This window comes from Lasioglossum baleicum, unplaced genomic scaffold (assembly GCF_051020765.1).
Source record: "Lasioglossum baleicum unplaced genomic scaffold, iyLasBale1 scaffold0354, whole genome shotgun sequence".
NCBI lineage: Eukaryota > Metazoa > Arthropoda > Insecta > Hymenoptera > Halictidae > Lasioglossum > Lasioglossum baleicum.
In genome coordinates this window covers 19,361-28,554 of record NW_027469414.1, presented here as the reverse complement: position 1 = coordinate 28,554, position 9,194 = coordinate 19,361, and positions in this window count along the sequence as shown.

Sequence of the window (9,194 nt, the reverse complement as noted above, 5' to 3'; positions counted from 1 at the left end):
ACTGTTGACTATGCCGTCCGTCTCTCACACAAGGTGACGAGGACCTCGAACCGCGTGACCTGCGATCTTCTAATTCATACATGAAATTAAGACGCCCGTCACAGGTATGTCGGCTAATTTGATTTTCCGAACTCGAGGATATACTCCCGAAACGGCGGGTTAGCTTCTTCGAAGGAAAGGCTATCTGTAAAGTGCATGACTTTATATCAATTGGCAACATACTTAAACATTTTCACACTCTACTTTAGCATTCAAACCTTGAATTACGGTGTTAATTGCCAATACCCTTCAGCGGACATACTCTCGGATTTCCCGGGTTGCCTCTAGTTATCACGCGAATGGTGAAGATATTGACATAGACGTTCGTCTCTCACAGAAGGAGACAAGGTTCTCGGACAGCTTGACCTGCGATCTTCTAATTCATACATGGAATTAAGACGCCCCCCACTGAAATGAAGACCAACTTCCTTCTCTGAACACGAAGTTATACTCTCGAAACGGTGTGTTTGCTGCACCCAGGGCAAGCCCATCGATAAAGTGTTTCATTTTATACCTATTGGTAACGTACTCAAACTGTTCGACGCTTTACTGCAATATTCAAACCGAGAATTAAGGTGTTTATTACCGAAACTCTTCAGCGGTCTTACTCCAGGAACACCAGGTATGTCTCTCGGAATCATAGGATAGGTGAAGCTATTGACTTAGTCGTTCGATTCCCATAGGAGGTGGTAACGTTCGCGAATGAACTGACGCTCGATTTTCCTATTCATGAATGAAAATAATGTGTGCGTCTGCTAAAGTGTCTACTAACTTGCTTCGTGCGTGAACATTATGCTAGACACCGCCACAGCGGGTAGGTTCTCGGAAGGATAGGTCCAAATAGGTAACGTTGTAAAGTGTTTTGACTTGTGCTTTAATATTGAAACCGTGAATTAATGTGTCTGTTCCGAGTACGATGCAGCGCATGTACTCCGGGAAAGCCTGGTTTGACTATCCAATAAGCCCAGGATAGGTTACGCTACAGCCATATCGGTTTGACTCTCAAAGAGATTTGTAACGTTCTTGGACGGCTTGACACTTGACCTTCGAACTCATACCTGAAATTAAGGTGGACGTCACTAAAATGTATGCTAGTTTGTTTACCTGGAGACGAAGTCATTCTTCCCATATAGCGGGATAGGTTCTCGGCTGATAAGGCCTTCGGTAAATAATTAGACACCATAACAATGAGTAACGTTCTACAACATTTTGACGCTCAGCTATAATACTCATACCGTGAAACAAGGAGTCAATTGCCAAAAATTGTCGGCGAAGGTACTACCGGAATACCTTGTTTGTCACTCGGAATCACAGTACAGGTGGAACCTTCGACTTAGCCACTTGACTCTAAATGAGAGTGGTAACGTCCCCAAATTGTTTGGCACTCGATCATCTAATTGATGCATGAATTTATGGTGTACGTCACTGAAATGTATGCTAGTTCGTACCTCGAAGCACGCTTTTATACTCCCTATACAACGGGACAGTTTTTCGGAGGGAAAGGCATTCTTTAACAGCTTTGACCATACACATATAGGTAATGTTCCACTACGGCTTGACGGCCCGCTTTGATATTCAAACCGAGAATTGATGAGTCTACTGCCCATACTGTTGAGCGGATTTGCTTCCGGAATACCTGGTTTGCTTCTCCGTATCCCAGGATAAGTGAAGCTATTGACTTAGCCGTTCATCCCTCGCAGAAGGTGTTAATGGTCTCGAGTCATTTGCCACTCGACCTAGTAATTCATATATAAAAATAAGGTATGCCTCTGCTATAATGTCTATAAGTTTGTTTCCGTGAGTACTAATCATGACATTCGCTACTGAGGGTTAGGATCTTGGAAGGCAAGGTATCCTGTTTAAAGTTTGACTACATATCATTTGGTAATGCACTAAAACGGATTGACTCACTACTTTAATATTCATACCGTGAATTAAGGTGTCTATTGTAAATACTGTTAGCGGATTTACCCCTGGAATGCCAGGGTTAACACTCGGAATCACAAGTATAGGTGCAGATATTGGCTTAGCCGTTCTTCTCTCACAGGAGGTGGTATCGGTCTCGAAAGCATTGACTCTGGATCTTCCTATTCTTACATGCAATTATGTTGACCGTCTTCTAAAATATCTACTAATCTCTTTCCTTCAACACTAAGGATGACAGTCGCTAGTTCGGTGTTGGTTCTTGGAACATAAGTGATTCGATAAAATGTTTGACCATGTTCCAGTAGGTACCGTTCTACGATGGTTCAAATTTCTATATTACTATTTATACTGTAAATTATGGTGGTCTATTGCCAATACTGTACAACGGTTTACTCCCGTAATACCAGGTTCGGCCCTCGGAACCACAGTATAGGTGATGCTCCTGACCTAGTCGTTCGACTCTGAAAGATGGTGGTAACGATCCCGATCAATTTGACCATCGATATTCTAATTCATACATGAATTTAAGGTACCATTACTGAAATGTATACTAATTTGTTACTATGAACACCATGTTATACTCACTGTGCAGCACGGTATTACTACGGAGGGTAAGGTCTTCAGAGAGACATTTGACTTTATATCAATATCTAGCGTTCTCATACGGATTGGCGCTCTACTTCAATATTCAAACCCAAACTTGAATTGTCTATTGCCAACACTGCATAGGGCATTTACTCCCGGAATGACAAGCTTGACTCCCGGCATCATTGGATTGTTGAAGCTACTGACTTAGCCATTCCAATCTCAAAGAGGGTGGTAACGTTCTCGAACGGTTCATTCCTCGATCTTCAAATTCATAGATGAAATCAAGGTGGCTGTCACTAAAGCGTATTCTAATTTGCTTCCGTGAGAACGAGGTTATACTCTTGCTACAGCGCGTAAGACCCTCGAAAGTTAGTCCTTCACTTCAAAGGAAGTCTTCATACCAATGTGTATCGTTCCACAACGGATGGACACTGTACATTAGTATTCATACCGTGAATTATGGTGTCTATCGCCAATACTGTACTGCGGATAGACTCCAAGAATACCAGATATGACTAACGGAATCACAGGATAGGTGAAGCTATTGAGTTAGACGTTCCTGTCCCAAAGAAGGCGGAAACGGTCTCGACCGATTTGACACTCGATATTCTAATTCGGATATAAAATTATGGTGCGCTTCAGCAATAATGTCTACTAATTTGTTTCCGCAAGCACTTGACATGACACTCGCTACTGCGGGATATGTTCTAGGAAGGATATGTGTTCGGTACAAAGAAGGACTATATACCAATTAGTAGTGTTCTCCAACGCTGTGACTCCCATCTTTAATATTCATAACATTTATTATGGGGTCCATTGCCAACGCTGAACAGCGGATTCACTACCCGAATAACTCGTTTGACTTTCGGTATGACAGAATTGGTGAAGCCATAGACATAGCCGTCAAACTCTCAAACGGGGTTGTAACAATTTCTGACGGATTGACTATCGATTTTGATATTTACGCATGAAAATGTGGTGTCCGTCTGCTAAAGTATCTACCAATTGGTTTCCATGAACATCAAGAAGGACACTCGTTACAGCGGGTTAGGCTACTTGGAAGTTAAGGCCCTCGGTAAAAAGATTGAATCTCTGAGAATAGGTAATACTCTACAAGCGTTTGACGCTGTAATTTAATATTCGAGCAGTGCATTCTGATGCCCATTACCAATAGTGTTCAGGGGATTTACAACCGAAATACCTGGTTTGACATCTGCGAATCACAGGATGCATGAAGCTATTGAATCAATCCTTCTGATCTCTAAGAATGATGTTACATTCTCGAACGGTTTGAAGCTCGAGTTTCTAATTCATAATTGAAATTAAGGTGCCGGACACTAAAACGTACAATAATTCGTCCTTCTGAGCAGGGTGTTATACTCTCGAGACAGCTGGATAGTTTTTCGGAGGGAAAGGCATTCCGTAAGAAGTTCGTCCCTACACCAATAGGCAATGATTTACAACGGTTTAACGCCTTATTTTAATATTCAAACCGTGACATCAGGTGCATATTATCACTACTATTCAGCGGATTTACTCCCAGAATACCTGGTACGACTCTTGGAATCGCTGGATGGGTGAAGGTATTGTATTAGCCTTTCGTCTCACACTGACGGTGGCAACGTTCTCGAGTGGTTTGACCGTCGATCTTCTAATTCATGCATCAACTAAAGGTGCTCGTAACTAATTTGTATACTAATCTGCTTCCCAAAACACGTAGGTATACTCTCGATTCGGCTGGTTAGTTTCTCGGACGGTAAGGCATTCTGTGATACGTTCGACTTTATAGGAGCTAGTAACGATCTATCACGGTGTGTCGCTCTATTTTATATTCACTCCGCACATTCGGTATTTATTGGAGATACTGTACAGCGCATTTACTCCTCGAATATCTCGTTTGAATCTCCGAATCACTGGACAGGTGAAGCTATTGACTTAGCCGTTCTTCACTCACAGTAGGTAGCAACGTTCTCGGGCGGCTTGACATTCGATCTTCTAATTCATACATGAAGTTAACGAGCCCGTCACTGAAATGACATCTAATTTGATTCTCTGAAGATGAATTTATACACAGCATACCGCTGGCTAAATTCTCGGAATGTAAGGTATCCGTTAAAGACTATGCCGTTATAGCATTTGGTAGCAATCTCATACGATTTGACTCTCTACTTTAATATTCATACTGAGAACTAAGGTGCCTATTGCCAATACTGTTCACCAGATTTACTGCTGGAATACCAGGCTTGACTCCAGGAATCACAATTTTGGGTGAAACTATTGACTCAGCCGTTCGACTCTCAAAGAATGTGGTAACGTTCTGGAAGGATATTGCCGATGTACACCTTAATTCAGGGCTTGAATAGTAGAGTAGAACGGCAAACCGTTTGAGAACGTTACCTACTGCTATAAAGTCAAACGTTTTACCGGAGACCTTACCCTTCGAAATACTAACCCGCTGTGTTGAGAGTATAACTTCGTGTTCCGAGAAAGAAATTAGTATTTATTTCAGTGTCGGGAACAGTAACTTCGTGTATGAATTAGAAGATCGATGGTCAAACCGTTCGAGAACGTTACAGCCCTCTTTATGTGTCCAATGGAGAAGACAGTACCTTCACCTATCCTTTGAATACGACAGTAATACCAGGTAAATCGAGAGTAAATCAGCTGAACGGTATCGAAATGGACACCTTACTGCTCGGTGTAAATATTAAAAGAAAGCGCCAAACCGTTTGAGAACGATACCAATTGCAATAGAGTCAAGCACATTATCGAAGACCATACCTTCCGAAAATCTAACCTGCTCTACCGAAAGTATAACATCGTGGTCACAGAAAGAAATTGGCATTTATTTCAGTGACCGGCACGCTAACTTCATATATGTATCAGAAGATCGATTGACAAACCGCTCGAGAGCGTTATCAGCCTCTATGAGAGACGAAATTCTAAGTCAGTAGTGACTCCGAGAGCCAAATCTGGAATTCCAGACGTAAATCCGCTGAAGAGTATTGGCTTTGTCACCGTAATTCACGTTTTGAATATTAAAGTAGAGTGTCAAACCGTTGAAGAAGGACACGTATTCGTACAGAGTCAACTTTTATACCGAAGACCATATATTCCGAGAAGTCTATCCCACTTTAGGGACTGTTTTGCTCAGTGGACGCGGAATTGAATTGGTAGACATTTTACCAGACGGACAGCTCATTTTCGTGTATGAATAGAAAATCGAGAATCTAGCCGTTCGGGATCGGTACCACCATCTTTGCCAATCGCACAGCTATGTCAATATCATATCCTATCCTGCGATTCCGAAATTCAGACCAGATATTCCAGGAGTAAATGCGCTGTACAGTATTGGCAATGGACACCTCAAATCAAGTGGAGAATATTGAAGCAGACTGTCAAACTGTTGTAGAACAATAACTATTCACGTATGGTTAAGCGTCCTACAGAATGCACTACTCGCCCAAAATCGGACCCTCTGTATCGAGAGCATTACAGCGCGTTCAGAGACACGAATCAGTTTACAATTTAGTGTCAAGCACAATAATGTAATGCGTGAATTAGAAGATAGAGGGTCAAACCGCTCGAGAACGTTGCTACCTTCTGCGAGAGACGAATGGTTAAGTCAATAGCTTCACCCATCCTGAGGTTCCGAGAGACAAACCAGGTATTCCGGGAGTAAATAGGCTGGACACAATTGGCAAAAGACACCTCAATTAACGGTTTGAATATTAAACCAGACCGTCAGACCGTTGTAGAACGTTTCCTATTAGTTTTGCGTGAAACATTTTACCGATAGTCCAACATTCGGAGAATCTAACCTGCCGTGCCGAGAGTATAACTTCGCGTTCAGAGAAACAAATCAGTTTTCATTTCAGTGACATATACCGTATCTTCATGAATGAATTGGATGATCGAGTGTCAAACCTTTGGCGAATGTTACCACCGTCTGTCAGACGCGAACGGCTAAGTTAATAGCTTCACCTGTCCAGTGACTCCGAAAGTCAAACCGGGTATTCCAGGAGTAAATATCCAGGACTGTATTGTCAATAGTCAGACCAATTCACGGTATGAGTATTATAGTACAGTGTCAAACCGTTGTAGAACGTTACTTAATGGTAGAGAGTCAAATTTTTTAACGATGGCCATATCTTCCGAGAACCTAACTCTCTGTATTGAGAGTACACCTTTACGATCAGAATAGGTAGCTACTATACATTTTAGCGAGGGCAACTAATTCCATGTACGAATTATAAGATCCTGGGTCACATCTTTCGAGAACGTTACCACTCCCATTGAAATTGGAAGCACTACGTCAATAGCTTTATGTATCTTCTAATTCCGTGCTTCAGATGAGGAATTCCGGGAGTAAGTCCGCAGAACAGTAATGGCAATAGACACCATATTTCACGGTATGAATAGTATAATAGAGAGTTAAAACGTCGGCGATCATTACCTTTTCGTATTAAGCCATTCATTTTACCGAATACCTTACCTTCCAAGATCCTAATCCGCTGTGTCGTCTACCTTGATTATTATCCACGGAATCAAATTAGTCGACATACTAGTAGACAGACCCCACATTCTAATGAATAATATCAAAATCAAGAGTCAATCCGTTTGAGAACGTTTCCACCTTCTTTGAGAGTCGCACGATTAAATCAATCGCTCCACCTATCCCGTGGTTCCGAAGGTCAAACTAGGTATTCTGGGCGTAAATCAGCTTTACAGTATCGGCATTAGAAACCTTACTTCCCGGTGTAAATGTTAAAATACTGTGTCAAACAGATGTGCAATGTTACCTATTGATATAGAGTCTAATCTTTCAGCGAATGCCGTACCTTCCGAGAAGTTACCACGCTGTACCGAGAGTACAACTTCGGGCCAGAGAAGCAACATAGTATAAATTTTAGTGACGGGCAACATAATTTCATGTAAGAATCAGAAGATCGCAAGGCAAACTATACCAGAAGGTTGCCACCACCCTTGAGAGTCGCACAGCTAAGTCAATAGCTTCACCCATTCTGTGATTCCGTGAGTCATTCCAGGCATAACGGGAGTAAATCCGCCGAGCAGAATTGGCAATAGGCACCGTAATTTTGGGTGTGAATATCAAATTACTGAGTCAAACCGTTGACCAACATTACGTATTGGTATAGAATCACACTTCTTTCCGAAGGCCTTACCTTCCGAGAAGGTAACACGCCGTATAGAGAGTATAACTTTGCGTTCAGAGGAGCCATCCAGTATCCATTTCAGCGACTGGCACCTTATTGTCCTGCATGAATTAGAAAGTCTAGTGTCAAACAGATCAGGAACATGACAACCTTCGTTGAGAGTCGAACGGCTAAATCAATAGCTGCACACGCCCTGGGATTCAGAGACACAAACTAGGTACTCCGGGCGTAACTACGCTGAAGAATAATGGCCATAGACACCTTAATGCACGGTATGAATATTAAATCAGACCGTTACATATTGGTATAGAGACAAACTCTTTACCGATATACACATTCGGCGAAGCTAACCTGCCGCATTGAAAGTATAACGTCTCGATCAGAGAACGAAAGTAGTATTCATTTCAGTGAATGGCACCTTAACATCATGTATCAATTCGAAGATTGAGCGCTAATCCGTTCGAGAACGTTTCCGCCCACTATGAGAATCGAAGGGATAAGTCAATACCACCACCTATCCTATGATTCCGAGAGTCTGACAAGATAATCTGAGAGTAAATGCGCATCAGATTATTGGCAATAGATACCTATGTTCATGGAATGAATATTATAATACAGTGTCACCCCGAGTGAGAATGTAACTGATAGCTATTATGTCATACGACTTACAGAATGCCTCACCAACCGAGGACCTATCCCGCCATATCGAGAGTATTGCTACATCGTTAGGGAAGCACATTAGTATTCATTTTGGTGACGAGCACCTTTATTTCAAGCATGAATTGAAAGATCATTGGTGAAACAGTTCGTGAACGTTACCACATTCTGTGAGATACGAACAGCTATGTCAGTAGCATGACCTACCCAGTGATTCGGAGAGTCAAGCCAGGTATTCTGGGAGTAAATCCGCTGAACATTTCTTAAAATGTACAGCTTAATTCACGGTTTGAATAACAAAGTAGAACGTCAAGCTGATTGAGAGCATTACCACTTCGTATAATGTCATTCGGTTTACCGAATGCATTACCGTCCGTGAAGCTAACTCGCGGTATCGAGTGTATAACCTCGTGTTCAGAGGAGGAAATTAATATTCATTTCAATCACGTGCACGTTAGCTTCTTGCATGTAGTAGAAGATCGATAGTCATACCGTTGGAGAACGTTGACACATTCTGTGAGAGACGAACTGCGAAGTCGATTGCTTCACATATCCTCTGAATCCGGGAGATTGAATTCACGGATTCAATCTTAACACGATGACGTATGCGCGGATACTCGGTGTCTGTTAGGTGCGACGGCGCTGCAACTAGTGGTCCGCTCCTTGCGGCGGCGCGGCATTAAACTATACCGTTCAAAGCTTGCGCCCTTATGCTCACTAGTACGTTAGGAGGAAACAAACTTCCACCATGACTCTTCGACGTTTCGAAGATTTATTTGCACTCTTGGACGTTTCGAAGACTTCTTT